General features: G+C 42.0%; 1 long non-coding RNA gene across 1 annotated transcript in view; it reads right to left on the minus strand.

Moving 5' to 3' along the window:
- The window catches only part of LOC117524205, a 283,790-nt gene that overhangs the window by 34,297 nt on the left and 233,099 nt on the right, over positions 1-16,394 (minus strand). The gene's annotated exons all lie outside the window — the stretch shown is intronic.

The raw sequence follows: 16,394 nt of genomic DNA on the forward strand, positions 1-16,394 counted from the left end.
GTTGAGGCAAAAGGTCGTAGAGTTTCCTGACGTGTGCCTTTTATTCAGATCTACCCTTTATTCCAGACCCAACAAGTTCCACAACGTTTCATTCAGATGGGTTTATTAGAGAAGCAGTCTTTCTTGCGATCAAGGGAAACTCCACGATTATTTGAAAGCTTTTATTTAACTGATTGGATTCACTGGAGTTGGACAGTCAATATGTTGACCTGGATTTAGTTCCCAGTCACGCTGTCTGTCTAATCCAGTCCACCCAGCTGTAAATGGGTCCTGTCCTTTGCTTAGTTAGTAACCTGTGATGGACTGGTGTCCCATCTACTTCACACTATGGAATCTTGGGATAAGCACCGGCTCCAATGGGCTGTTGCCTGTATATGTATGAAGTCCCGTACGGCTGCTCCCTTGTTTGCACTCGGGCTCGCCACAACAAATCCAAGATGGATCTGCATGTTGAATTGACAAGTTTTACGCCGGATGCCCTTCCTGAAGGAACTCCACATTACATGGAGAAATGTGGCGGGGGTGGGGTTTGAACCGGTAACCTTCTGCACTTAAACCAAGTGCACTGAAACCCTGCCTGTTGCCTGCATATGCAGTTTTAAAACCCGCAAGTTGTTTCCACCACCAACTTTTAAGATCTTTAGAAATTTCATTTGCTGTATTTGTTTTGTGTTTGGAGTGTTTACTGTATTTTCCGGCATGTAAGACACACTTTTTTTTCTATATGTAGAATTCATTTTTAACACAGTGCCTCCCTGGGAATGAGTTTAACAATGAACAGGAACTCAGTAGCACGTCACATCATGTACTGTTACTTAACACAAGGACTTTTAAATGACAAAAATAAGCAAGATGGACAAATACACATGCAATGGATAACACATGGGATGTTATTTTATGGAATGTGGACAACAGAAAGTGCTAGATGGACATGGATGGAAAAGTTAAGCTGATTCCCCCCCCCCCCCCCCCCCTTTGCAGGAACCGCTCAGCTTGTGGTGTGGGCCAAATGGACTTAAAATCCAAAAATTTGGAAGCTATCCTTAAGGCTCTTGGGGGAAAACTAACCCAACTTGGCACATGGGTAGACCACGTAGTGGAAACAGTCATTACAGTTACCTGATTGGTTTAATCAGTGCAAAAATCATATTTTGGCTCAGTCTATATTACTTGAACTTGGCACTCAGAATTTTGACACAACTTACAAAAGACTATAACACGTGCTAGATCCCAGGCGACCTCACTAATAGTCCATGAGGTTATCCAGTTAGAGTAGTTCTACTGTAGATGTGCTTCAACTGATGATGAATACCCCAGGTTGGCAAAAACTGATTCCCGCTTTAAATGTTAATATGCCCAATTAAATAAAGCATTTTGATTTATTACCACTCCTACCTTCATTGTAAGTACATATAAATTTTGCCTATCCACGTCAGTTTTCCGATGTTAATTTCAAGACTGTTGAAATTTATCTCTGTTACTGTCTGCCATCAGCACATGAAACCCCGAGCAGTGGTCTTTGGTTATCTATTTGATGTCAACAGTCAGATGTACGACATAATTAATCAAGGAAGTCCCTGATGCCCTTCAAGCCATGTGCAAAGTTTACAGAAAGGGGCACATCTTACTGGATGAACACGGCGAGACAAATACATATAGACTGTGGAGGTGTGTTTTAAAAATGTGGACCCTCCTTGAAAACTACACTTCCTTCAAACTAGCCCACGCATTTGTGCTGTCAGGGGCACATGGAGTGCTGTTAAATTCTTCAGCCAGTAGCTGGGATCATATCAGGCCCTGGTGCTGTCCAGATCTACATCCAGAGACTCGTTGGATGTCTCCCTTTGTGATGATGATTGGTTGTTCTAGGCGGTGGCTGCAGTATGCTCTTAGGTCCACAGTCCACTTGGCATTGATGGTGTGTGTGATGCCTCTTTCTCCCAGATGTTCTTCCAGTATTGCTCACTGTGACGGGTCTGTTCTTCAGCTTGGAGTAAGTACACCCCAGATGGGTCATTGGAGAACAGGCCATTTATTTTCTTAGCCTCTGTTTCTCTGGTGTATCTCTTCAGAAAAATAGCCAGAGCTGTGAGTCTTTGTGGACATCTTGTACTTCTTATCTATCCAGGATCTGTGTCCCATGATGTGTCTCATGATGCCCTTCTGTACATCTGTTAGTTGGCTGACATCCTTCCCGGCTTTCTGGATTTGGGCCTCCAATCTTGTCCTTTCATATATATATATATATATATATATATATATATACACAATATCATATCAAAATACTCTGAAGTCTTTTTGACTGAATATGGGAAAGTGGCTACAGAAAAGTCATTTGTATTTATTTGCCTTAGATTGTTTACCCTTTTGGGGGCCCCTGGAGTTGCCCACAGGAATTCAGTCAGAATGTCCAACTTGTTATGGCCAGGTAGTCACATAGGGAATGTCTCCAAAATTTCATAAAAAAATTAAATTAGGTAGTTTTGAGGCTTTCCATTTTATTTATTTTTTGGAAATAGGCTTGTTGGGGGGGCATAATTATAGAAAAAGTTACTGAGCAGTTTACCAACAATAGATTAAGAAGTGTAAATTATTTAATTCTGGTTATTTTTTGGGGGGGTGTAGCTGGCTTTGGACAATTCAGTGATGAGTTTTTTTTTTTTTCCACTGTAGGCAGCCTCTGAAAGAATCTTATTCTAATTAGAGGTTTTTTTTTTTATAGATATTTTTCTGTAATATACTGAACAGTGTGAAAAATGCCTTTTCTCCTCCTCCTTGGGGGCCCCACAGGGATTTAATCAAAAAGTCCAACTTACCATGACCAGACAACCCCCACCAAGGATTGTTTCTAAGAAATTTCTGAAAAATTGTCAAAAAGGTTTTTCAGGAAATCACCAGGCTGCACACAGTCCTGTGGATCTTCATCAATGACTAAAGCACCCAAACAAAAATCCATTGCAGTAATTTTAAAGTCAATAATGTACTTAGTTCAGCAGAAGGACTTAGAAGAAGTCCTTTTCTTTAAAAAAAAAAAAAATCCATTAGCCATGTGAAATGTTAAATATATATATATATATACAGTAGTGTTCAGAATAATAGGCTGTGTGACTAAACAGATTAATCCAGGTTTTGAGTATATTGCTTATTGTTACATGAGAAACAAGGTACCAGTACATTCAGTAGATTCTCACAAATCCAACAAGACCAAGCATTCATGATATGCACACTCTTAAGGCTATGAAACTGGGCTATTAGTAAAAAAAGTAGAAAAGGGGGTGTTCACAATAATAGTAGTGTGGCATTCGGTCAGTGAGTTTGTCAGTTTTGTGGAACAAACAGGTGTGAATCAGGTGTCCCCTATGTAAGGATGAAGCCAGCACCTGATGAACATACTTTTCTCTTTGAAAGCCTGAGGAAAATGGGACGTTCAAGACATTGTTCAGAAGAACAGCGTAGTTTGATTAAAAAGTTGATTGGAGAGGGTAAAACTTATACGCAAGTGCAAAAAATGATAGGCTGTTCATCTACAATGATCTCCAATGATTTAAAATGGACAAAAAAAGAGACGTGGAAGAAAACGGAAAACAACCATCAAAATGGATAGAAGAATAACCAGAATGGCAAAGGCTCACTCATTGATCAGCGCCAGGATGATCAAAGACAGTCTGGAGTTACCTGTAAGTGCTGTGACAGAAGATGCCGGCCTATATATCGCATACCAGGTATCATGGATCAGTTTGGATATGTCAAAATACTTGAAGAGGTCATGTTGCCTTATGCTGAAGAGTACATGCCCTTGAAATGGGTGTTTCAACAAGACGGTGACCCCAAGCACACTAGTAAACCAGCAAAATCTTGGTTCCAAACCAACAAAATTAATGCCTCGCAGATGTGAAGAAATCATGAAAAACTGGTTATACAACTAGATACTAGTTTAGTGATTCACAGGATTGCTAAAAAAGCAGTTTGAACATAATAGTTTTGAGTTTGTAGCGTCAACAGCAGATGCTACTATTATTGTGAACACCCCCTTTTCTACTTTTTTTTTTTTTTACTAATAGCCCAATTTCATAGCCTGCTTGGTCTTGTTGGATTTGTGAGAATCTACTGAATCTACTGGTACCTTGTTTCCCATGTAACAATAAGAAATATACTCAAAACCTGGATTAATCTTTTTAGTCACATAGCACTACTATTATTCTGAACACTACTGCGTGTGTGTGTATGTATGTGTGTATATATATATATATATATATATATATATGGGGGTGGGTGGGGGGGATATAATGTTGTCATTGTTTCATCTGTTCAACAGTACGTTCTGAAAGCTTACAGTCTTCATGCACTGATGTGGGAGCAAAGCAAACTCCATCACAGAGAATCTCTGTGTGCTATCCTTACCTAGTGTAGCCGACAAGCCAATGCGGTTTACTGGGGTGTGGCCATCGGCGTGCACAAGCTAATACTTAGACCCATACGTAAGAGTTAGCCAAATTTGCACCACAAATAGATATTAGGGAATGGAAGATGCCGCTGGAGGTGATACAGATCGTGATCTGTTTGGCGAATGTCAGAAATCCCTGATTGTTCTTGTTCAACATTTTAGCACTTTCCTCTGACTAGTTGCACAAAAATTTTAGTGAGTCTCCCAGACCAAACCTGAACTTTCACAAAAATTGATTTATTAGGTTTGCAAGATGTGAGCAGAAACAGAGCTTCATTTGAGGAGCCGTCTTCATGGATGATGCTGCTTCAGTGCTAAACGTTGAACGTTGTCCCTGGAGCAAGTGTGCTGCACTCTGCTGTTTTGTTGGCCCATGTGGAACTCATCCTTGGTGAACCCCCCCGGTCTTTTCATCCCTGACCCCGTGTTGTGTCAGCTGTACAGAGCGCTGTGCATGTGCGGATCCAAAGACTCCGTTCAGAGATGTATTTAGGTTGGCCTTCTCTCAGAAGAGTCCCAAATGTTTCAGCATTCAAAAGTTGCTACACTTGGGACAGAGCACGTTTTGTGCACACAGCTGCAGAAGAAACTGATTAAACGTGCGTGGTATCGGCCGGCTGACGGGCCGGCGTGGTGACTGTTTGTTTTTAATGCCCATCTCTTTGTTCCTGTGCCGGATGGCACGCTGAGGTTCAACGCCCTCTCTGCCTCACCGCTCGTCCTCTCCCCTCTGTAGTTAATGGGAGAAAGGTGTTTGCGGCAAGAGCCTTTTCTAAAGTGTCCACAAGGATAAGAGGGGTCGGCTGAGACAGGAAACCCGCCGCCGTTGCCGTATGAAAACAGGTCTGTGGCGCAGAGCCTTCAAAGACAGACGGGATGATCTCCCCGGGGACTCGACGTGCTCGCTCGCACACAGCCCCGATCCTCTTGAAGAACGCCACCAAGGGAAAAGACGACCTCAGTGTGAAACATCAGTCAACAAGTGTGCGCCTGAGGTCAAAGTTCAACACACTTCTATTTTTTCACCTGCTTCCTACAGCTCTCAGGAAACTTTTGAAGCTGCGTCGGGCTGGTATGGCTTTGCTTTAGGGTACGGCAAGTTTGTTTACACATACAGTACAATACACCAGTTAACACTTTGATGCTGAGAAGATGTTACTGATACGCACATATGGTGGGGGGGCAAAGCACGCAAGGCCATCACTGTCCTCTGCATGTGGCCTCCTAAAGAAGCAACTGGAACCACATAATGAAATTTCCTTGTTTCTCAGCTGTTTTGATGTTCAGTGCTTTGATGTGAAGCGTCTACTCAAAGAACTCGGCTTATTAGTGCGCATTAGATTCATCTTGTTCAGTAAACTAAAGTACGGTGAAATGGCAGCAACAAGACCAAGATCTCTGCCCAAATACTTAGAAAAAAGGTTAGTAATGACAAAAATGGAAATGGTCATTTTTATTAGATAATTTCATTGTTTATCAGATTTTGCCCTCTTTTTTTATTTGAACTTTTACCATATGAATTTGGCTTTAGATTTTATTTATTTGCTCAAAAACTCAAAACCGACAAAAGCGCAAAATTTTTAATTATGTTGTAGTGTAAACACAGGGGGCTTTCCCAAAAAATACACATGGAAAAGTAATTTCAATCTAATTAATGCATTTACTCTGGCTTGATCTCAAGTTGATGCTAACTGCCTTTGTGCAATCTGTGTGTCAGTTTCGCTTATTCCTGTATAAACTCCAACAGAAACATGTAAATTCTGGGTTTACATTACATTTTTGGCTGCTAAATATATATTTTTTAATTTTAACTTACTTTTAGAGTTAGCAGAACTAAATTTAGTGGTAGCTAAATGGTCAGCTAACAGTTGCTGAAAGGCTAATCTGCTCACGAAAATGTTAGCTTTACTAAAAAGGTGTTGAATTGGACTAATCACAGTCGACTGGATTATGAAGTTTAAAAAGAGAAAGAACAATATCTGATTCAGTAATGCTGAAAATAACCCCATTTCTTAATGAGAGAAGGGGCCCTGAGACCCGCCGGTATTCCCATTTTCCACAGTGGGAAGCGGCTCCCCCTGGATTGGATACCAGTCCATCACAGGTTACTTCCCCAGCCAAGGCAGGTCACCCCTTTAGAGCAAGGTAGACTGAGACAATGCAGATAAAAGTGTCTTATCCAAGGATGGGTAGCTTGATTGTGAATCCAGTCTAGGACTCCCCTTGGATGGGACGCCAGCGTCCCTCACTGGCTACTTTCTCAGCCAAGGCCTGTACGACGGCTGGGACAATGCAGATAGAGTGTCTTGTCCAACACCACAGACAGGTAGCATGAGTGGGAATCAAACCTAAGTCCACAACTTCTGATTCCACTGATCTACCTGTTCTAAATAACAATCAGGAATATTATGAAAGATTCCAAGACCGGACCTTGAAATCCATTTAAGGTATTGATACCTTCGAACCACCATCAGGTGTGGGAGAGAGAACTACGATCACAGAGGTACAAAAAGTGTTTTTCTACGACACTGTACAAGTGTAACAATGCCGTTGACGTATGGATGACTACAAAACCGTCTTTGTGCTGTATTGCATACTTTGGGTGTGATCCTTTTATTCTGTGCCTGCAGCAGACTGCTTAGCTTCACAGCTGTTGGCACATCAGCGGGGGAGCCCACTTTCATCATAATCATTCTTTGAATACCTTTCATTATCATAAAATATGTGAGTATTAAAGGGACGGATTCGCCAACATCTTCATTATCCATTCTGACTGACAAAAACCTGCTGTCCTACAGAGTGACATTAATAAAAGATGGGATACTATGAAGTCCTCTCCTTGTTCTGCAGCTTTTCGCTGCGCACCTTTTACCTGCTTGGATGCCCGATCACTATGCTATAATGAAATCGAGTCCCACATGGGGGTTCTTTTGTGTTTTCTTTTAATCACGCTGATGAGTTTTGATCATTTTTAAATCAGTGAGTTTGGGAGAAACCTGCCTGATTGTTCACAGTCACTCCAAAATCTGAAATGCAAAATGCAACAAGGCCTCATGTTTTGATTGCCACAGAAGCCATTATCAAAAAAAGACATTGTCGTCCTTTTGTTGCCGTATACGCAACAGAAGAACAACAAAAGGGGGAGCGCTAATTTGAACCCACCGAGGGTGTTTTTGAACAGCAGGCGTGCTATTTTACATGTGATAAGCACAAACAGCAACCCCCCAACAAAATAAAGAAACAAGCCTAAAAAAACCTGCTCTGTGGACACATTTTGAGATGTTAAGTGAAGCAGTAGAGGGAATGCGCGCGATGTTTCAGGGCAGCCTTGAAAAGACGGGTGATGAATGAAGAAGGACTTTTGAAATTCGCAAGGTTTCGTTTGCTTTTGTTGGCCTTTGGTTGAAAAACAAATACAAAGAGACAAATTCTACAAGCTGAAAAGTTACATGAAAATTCAGTAATAGTGAAATATTATTGAAAACCACGCCATAACTGATGGTGGGAAGAAGGTATTGATCTTGATTAGTGCGTGTACTGACTGAATTCCAGGAACCTCTTGCTGCATTTTTCTCCACAAATTTGTTTTGGAGGACATGTATAACATCATGCAAAATAATAAATACTATCACAAGCAACTAATAGCGCATGCTAACAATCTCTATCAAAACACGGAATTTTTTTTTTATATACTCTGCAGTGAGTGTTAAAGCAACTCTGCCACAGTGTTAAATCAAGTCGATCAAAACATTATATGTTAGATTATGTTTTTGGTTTACCTAAAAATATTGTAGTGTCAGTTCCCATCCTGCAACAGGACACAACAATTTTGTGGACTTTGCAGTTATTACGTATGTTCCCATTAAAATAGTGTTCAATCAACTCTATTCTTCATCTTCTTTCGGCTGCTCCCATTAGGGGGCGCCACAGGAGATCAATGGTTTTCATCTCACCCTGTCCTCTGCATCTTCCTCTGCCACACCGACCACCTGCATGTCCTCCCTCAGCACATCCACAAACAGTGTTGCCACAGTTACTTTAGTTACATTCAGCTGAATGTAACTAATAAAGGAACTAGTAATCTATCATGTACTTTTAAATTGAGTAATCAGTAAAGTAACTAAGATACTTTCTCTAGGAGTAATCAGTAATCGGATTACTTTTTGAAACTGGCAACACTGTCCATAAACCTCCTCTTTGGCCTCCCTCTTCTCCTCCTGCCTGGTGGCTCCATCCTCAGCATCCTTCTCCCTATATACCCTGGGTCCCTCCTCTGCACATGTCCAAACCATGTCAATCTCACCTCTCTGACTTTGTCTCTAAACCATCCCACCTGAGCTGTCCCTCTGATATGTTCATTCCTCTCCATTCTTGTCACTCCCAAAGAGAATCGTAACATCTTCAGTTCTGTCACCTCCAGCTCTGTCTCCTGTCTTTTTGTTAGTGCCACCGTCTCTAAACCGTACAACATAGCTGGTCTCATTACTGTCTTGTAGACTTTCTCCTTCACTCTTGCTGATATTCTTTGGGGGAAAATCACTCCTGCCACCTTTCTCCACCCACTCCACCCTGCCTGCACTCTCTTCTTCACTTCTCTACCACACTCAATTACTTTGGACAGCTGACCCCAAGTAAACTAATCTACTTTCATCAACTCTACTTCTTCCAACTGCACTTTTCCACTGGGCTCCTTCTCATTCACACACATGTACTCAGTCTTGCTCCGACTGGCATTCATTCCCCTGCTCTCCAGAGCATATCTCCACATTTTGAGGCAAGACTCAACCTGCTGTCTACTCTCACTAAAGCTAACTACAGATCACAATGTCATCTGCAAACATCATCCATGGAGACTTCTGCCTGATCTCATCCTTCAACCTGTCCATCACCATTGCAAAGAAGAAAGGCCTCAGAGCTGATCGTTGGTGTAATCCCACCTCCACCTTGAATTAATTTGTCATTCCTCCTGTGCATCTTACTGTTGTCACACTATCCTTGTGCATGTCCTGCACGTTCCTCACATACTTCTCTGCCATTCCAAACTTCCTCATACAATACCACAACTCTTCTCTTGGCATCCTGTCATAAGCATTCTCTAAATCCACAACACACAGTGTAACACCTTCTGGCCTTCTCTATACTTTATCAGAACTCTCAGAGCAAACACTGGATCTGTAGTGCTCTTCCTCGGCATGAAACCATATTGTTGCACACAAATCTTCAGCTGTTTTCTAAGCATAGCTTTGACTACTCTCTCCCATAACTTCATGCTGTGACTGATGATAGTTTAATGCCTCTGTAGTTACTGCAGCTCTGCACATCAGCCTTGTTCTTAAAAATAGGAACCAGCACACTTCGTCTCCACTCCTCAGGCATCCTCTCACTTTCCATGATTTTATTAAACAATCTGGTTAGAAACTCCACTGCCATCTTTCCTAAGCATTTCCATGTCTCCACTGGAATGTCATCTGCACTGACTGCCTTTCCATTTTTCATCCTCTTCATAGCTGCCTCACTTCATCCTTACTAATCTCTTGCATTTCCTGATTTACTCTCTCCGCACCATCCGGCCTTTTCTCTCTCTCATTTTCTTCATCTATCAGCTCCTCAAAATATTCCCTCAACCTTCTCAACACACTCTCCCCGCTTGTCAGGACTTTACCATCTGTATCCTTTATTACTCTAACCTGCTGCACATCCTTTCCAGCTCGGTCCCTTTGTCTAACCAATCAGTACAAGTCCTTTTTCCTTCCTTACTGTTTAGTATCTTGTACAGCTCACCTTTTCCTTAGTTTTTCCACTTCTCTTTTTGCCTTATGCTGCATCTCCTTGTACCACTGTCTACTTTCTTCATCTCTCCGACTATCCCAATTCTTTTTCGCCAGTTTCTTTCTCCTTATTTTTTCTTGAACATCTTCGTTTCACACCACTTCTCCCTTCCTCATCACCTCTGTTCCCTTTGCCAACATGCCCATTGAAGTCCATGCTATCACCTGCTATCACCACTCTTTCATGGTTTGGCACACTCTCCACTGCCTCATTTAACTCACTCCAGAAATATTTCTCCATCTTACAACCTACCTGTGGGGCATATGCATTGATGATATTCATCATCACCCCTTCAATTTCCAACTACACACTCATCACTCCATGAGACACTCTCTTAACCTCCAACACACTCTTAACATACTCCTCCTTTAAAATAACCACAGCACCATTTTTCTTCCTATCCACATCATGATATAACAACTTGAACCCACCACCTATGCGCCTGCTCTTACTTCCCTTCCACTTGGACTCTTGCACACACAATATGTCTACCTTTCTCCTCTCCATCATGTCAGCCAGCTCTCTCCATTTACCAGTCATGCCACCAACATTAAAGTTCTGGCTCTCACTTCCACCCTTCGAGTTTTCCTCTTCTCCCGCTGTCTAGACAAATTGTCCTCTTCTTTTTCTTCGCCCAGCAGTAGCCCAATTTCCGTCAGCACCCTGTTTGGCAATGGCACTGGTGGTGGTCATTGTTAACCCGGGCCTCGACTGATCCAGTATGGAAATTCGAGTTGTATTCTGCATCTTTATTTTGGCTTGTTTTAAGCTGGATGCCCTTCCTGACGCAACCCTACTCATTTATCCAGGCTCGGGACTGGCACTCAAAGTGTAGTGGCTACACACCCAGTGTGGCTGAGATTTGGCAAAATTTAAGGTTACACCCTGCCTCCTTTTACCCTACTTATTTATCTGAGCTTGGGGCCGGCACTCAGAGTGTACTGGCTGACCTCATGTGGGTCATTGAACTTTATCATAGTGTTAAATCAAGTTCTTTAAAACATTGTTCATGATTTTAAGCTTTTCCTTTCACTAATGTGAAATATTGTAGAGTCAGTTCCCATCATGGGCAGCATGGTGGTTTAGTGATTAGTACTGTTGCCTCACAGCAAGAAGGTCATGGGTTTGATTCCCACGGGTGGCCTTTCAATGTGGAGTTTGCATGTTCTCCCCATGTTTGTGTGGGTTCCCTCCGGGTGCTCCGGCTTCCTCCCACATCCAAAGACACTCAGGTTAGGTGGACTGGAAACTTTAAAGTGTCTGTCAGTGTGAATGTGTTTGTTTGTCTATATGTGACCCTGCAACAGACTAGTGTCCTGTCCAGGGTGAACCCCTCACGCCCTGTGACTGCTGGAATAGACTCCAGCCCCCCACGACCCGATCTTAAATAAGCAGTTGAAGATGAGTGTGTGTGTGTCTGTGTGAGTTGCCATCATGCAACAGGACACAACAATTTTGTTGAGTTAAACTGACTTTTTAGTTAATGCTGTTCAAATTAAAATTGTGTTAAATAAACTTGTTTAAAATATAAAGAGTTTTAAATGTTGCTTCACCCCATGTAAATGTATTGTGATGTTAGTTCTCACCTCTCTCTCTCACACACACACACACTTGCAGAGTTAAATTAACTCTGCAGTAACTGAAACACTCTTGGCATGTCTTGTGTAGTGACACTTGCACACCTTAAGTGACGAAAGGGGAAACTGCTAGATAAACTTTTCCCATGGGGGTTGAGAATTTTTGCTCCCTGGTCCCTATCCTCCTCTGATATCAAACAGATTAGTAGGCTTGTAAATACCCATGTAGACACACAATTACACTTGTCTGTTTTGTAAAAACATGTTTGTATGTATAAGCTGAGAAATAAAGGGAGCTTCTCCTTCCTGTTGCAAATACTGTAAAGGTGCAAATATTCGCGTGGGATTTATTATGCGAATTTCGCAAGTTAAACAAGCTCGCCAAATTAAATACCGCTATTTTAATACATAACGTACATATACGTACATATTCATAATGTAAACGAAATATTAATACCGCTAAATACAAGGTCTGTTAGAAAACTATCCGACCTTTTTATTTTTTGCAAAAACTATATGGATTTGAATCATGTGCGCTTGCATCCGCCAAGCTTGAACCTTCGTGCGCATGCGTGAGTTTTTTCACGCCTGCGTCCTTCGCAACCGACAGGCAGGTATAAATTTTGCATTAATGTTATCTTGGTTCTTCCTGGGTGGTTCTTATGGCAACTGATCCAATCCCAAGCAAGGACTATTTGTATATAAAAATGTATTTCCTAAAATGATACATTTTGGGTTTCAAATGAAATTTATGTAGCTTTTTACCCCTCAAAATCCTCAAAAAGCTTCTGATTCGGGGGGCTTCGCCTCCCTGAGCCCCCCACGAGGGCATTGCCCCTCGACCCCACCGGGGGCCCTGCGGCCCACTGGACCCCCAACTCAAGGATTTGAACCCCCCCTTTCACATTCCTATATACGGCCCTGAGATACACCTCATATATGCGGCTTCACAGCACACGTAATCTCTGCCTGCACATATCATATCTGAACTGCAAAGGTGTCACAGTAATATGGCAGCACATTATGACCACTGTAGACAACAAGGAAAAAAATCAGCATGAGGAGGGAGGAAAAAAGTAATTTTAACCGGGAACACTCTCTCCCTCCCTTTCGTTATCCGAGACATGCAAATTCTTCAAATTCAGTACTTTGTCATTGTTATAATAACAATTATTAAGATGGAACATTATACTTTGCAAAATACCCATCACAAGTACACTGAAAAGAACTATTAAACAAAATAACAGTAAATACCCTCTCTCTCAACTAGCCATACTGCTGTACTGCTTCACCTCAGGGAGCTTTGGTGGCCCCTCTACAAGGATGGAGTTATTCCTGAACCACAAATCTTTTCATTTGTGTCCACTTTGATACCACACCGCTGTGTGTCTGCCGTGCCCCAATTCCAAGGGAAGGAACAGGTTCCCCTCTGATGGGTTGTTATCATGTTTGGACCACAAATCATCCATGAATCATGAATACGGCAAATCCAAACCCTTAGGACCAATAGTTCCCAATATTTCAACAGCTCAGTGCACTTGCACACACCCCAAATGGATTTGCACCATTTGTGCTCCTGAGTTCAGCATACTACCATTAAAATAGTGCGCTGAATGTCACAACACCAACTAGTGTGTATAAACTATGAGGCGGGTTTTTAAAATAATGCTAAATTCACATCTGTTTGAGTCAGATTTGTGTCTTGAAACACACAAAATAAGTGAGGCTTTGACAGAGTTCTTATCAATGTGACAGGCTGTGATCACGGCTGCGCTCTGATGTGTCAACCGGGCCTCTGCGGGGCCAACATCACTGCTCTCTTCTGCCCCGCCCCCCCAACTAAAACAATCCTAATGGGCTCCAATGGGCATCTCCATCCTGCCTGTCTAATTGATGTAAATACTGCACATTGGAACCCGCAGTCCTTCCCTCCATTTCAGGTGGCCCCTCCCTCAGTTTCCTCAAACACCAGGGGTCAGAGGTCAGGCTGACTTAGTGATTATTAGAACAGCGGTCCTTATTAGAGGAGCAGCTTGTCTGACACGTCGTCCCCGTCGCCACAGAGGGAGCCACCCTGTCCGCCTCATCGAGATCATATTACACGACACGACCTGAGAACACAACCTACCAGTGCACTACGGCATCGTGGGCCGTTACAGGGCATGGCGGTGTTTTCAGAGGGATCCCCTCGCTTGTCGCGGTGATACTCTGACGCCTCTCTGTCTGACTAGCCCGGATGCACTCTGTCATTTTAAGGAGGGCTACTGTCACTGGCTATTGGGTCCGCCGCATCTACATGCCCTGGCATTTTCTGGTAGCCGAGCATCCAGCCACCCTCCGGAGAGTCCCTGCCACCGCCGTCAATGATTAATAGTTAGAGACAGACTATAAAATGTCCAGTGTGGCCAGATGCTTGCCAGGGCTGTGCTGAACTGATATAATGGACATCATCTGCCAGTTTGGCTCGGGTACAAAGCCTGGAAGTTCCCCAAGATTGATTCTGTTTCTGCTTAGCAGTACCCCGGGGGCGTGATGTTCAGGATGCACTCTTGTGTAAAATGCTGCTGTGTATTATCTTCAGCTGCGAAAAGTACAAATTAAGCGGCGTGCATGATGGGTATAGCATAATTGCATATATTTATATTTGCATGCAACACTGATAATTCTGGCAGATTTATTTATTTGCTTTTAATCAGTTCTTAAGTTGAAGAAATGATTTTTGGCTGCAGATGAGAAGAGATGGGGGTGGGGGGTTGCTGGGATCATTTACAGCAGGATCCCTCTGAGACTATTTTGCAGAACAAAACTAAGCAGCTAGACCCTTATTGAAAAATATAGTGCAGTGAGATGGAAATTTATTAACTGGCAGCAGTTAATGTGTGCATTATTCATTTCTGGTGAGCATGAAAAATGATCTAAAGAGGTTTGAAATTGCAGCCGTGCAGGCTGACTGCACAGTGACTGGCCTCGCTGCTTCGATTCATCCTCTGGCAGGCCTATTTGGGTGGAGGGACGGAGGGGAGGAGGACCAGCGCCTCTCCGGACAGTAACAGCTGTGCTTCTCTCACGAGGGGGCGGCAGCAGCACGGGGAGAGAGGCTGCCTGGGACAGATGGAGCGGCCCGGCACCACCTCCCCTCTCGCCGCCCAGCGATGCTTCTCTTATTAAAAATATCATATCTGCAGCACTTGTGAGTGTATGTGAAATACGCAAGTGTGAAAGTGGCTGTGGAGGCTGTTCGTCTGTCTCACTAATTGTGTTTAGTGAGACAATTTTAAAATTGCAAATGCATTAGTATCTTTGGCCAAATAAATAAATTCTAATGAGGCTCAAGGTCATACTGCTTTTTTACTCTTTTTTTGACTGCTTTGTGACTCTCCTATTTTTATGTTAAAGACCATGTGATAAACAATGTCACCATCATTGGATAAATTCAGATGTGAAAATTTAAGATTTCAAAAAGACAACTACATTTTTCATTATTTTGTAGCATTTTGTAAATTGTCACATGTGTAGTAATATTTATACATTCTTGTGCACTAAATCTTGACTCACTCATGTGCAGTAATACTTGTACATGCATGTACATTCAACCAAACATTCATTTTAACTGTTGAGGTATTTTTCTGCTTGTAAATAGTGTATTTACTGTATGTATTATTGTTATTCGTGCACAGTACTTGCCTTCCAAGTTTTTTTTTTTTTTTTGGTACTTATTTTTGTTTTACCTTACTTTGCATACTTTGCACAGTTGTTCTGTAAGTATACCTTTGCTGCTGTAACATCACAAATTTCCCATTTGTAGGACTAATAAAGGATTATCTTATCTAATCTTGTAGTAAATAATCACTTTTTTATCATGTAATACATGAAAGTAGAAAGTGTTCAGAGCGCAAATACCTCCATCAGCACTTCACACACATCTCTAACTATTACCGATAAATGCGAGCAGGATAATGCAAAAACTACGAAACTGAGTTTCTTGAAACTTGGTGAAAGGGTGGGTGACAAAACCCCCCCCCCAAAAAAACAAAAAAAAAAAAACAAGGGGTGGATCCAGGAATTTTCTCCCCTTACTTCCTTAACATTGCAAGATGGGACATTTTCTTGAAATTCTCAGGAAATATAATGTAGATGTTTGTGTCTAACTGGCTTAAATGCAGAGGACAGATTTCGTTGTGTATATGTACAATGACAGTAAAGTCTCTTCTTCATCTTCAGATATTAAGACACTACATATACCTGGTATTTTTCATAAAGATCTGGTCATTATCTTGGATAATGTAGACATTAGTACTCTGTATATGGCTGATTTCCTTTTCCAAAAAAATGTGCATTATCTCAGATAATACAGATATTTGCACTCTACACGTGCCTAATGAGTTCATAAAATCTGTGCATTATCTCAGATAATACAGACATTTGCACTCTACACTTACCTAATGAGTTCATAAAATCTCTGCATTATCTCAGATAATAGACATTTGCACTCTACATGTGCCTAATGAGTTCATAAAATCTGTGCATTATCTCAGATAATACAG

This window comes from Thalassophryne amazonica, chromosome 14 (genome assembly GCF_902500255.1).
Source record: "Thalassophryne amazonica chromosome 14, fThaAma1.1, whole genome shotgun sequence".
Lineage (NCBI taxonomy): Eukaryota > Metazoa > Chordata > Actinopteri > Batrachoidiformes > Batrachoididae > Thalassophryne > Thalassophryne amazonica.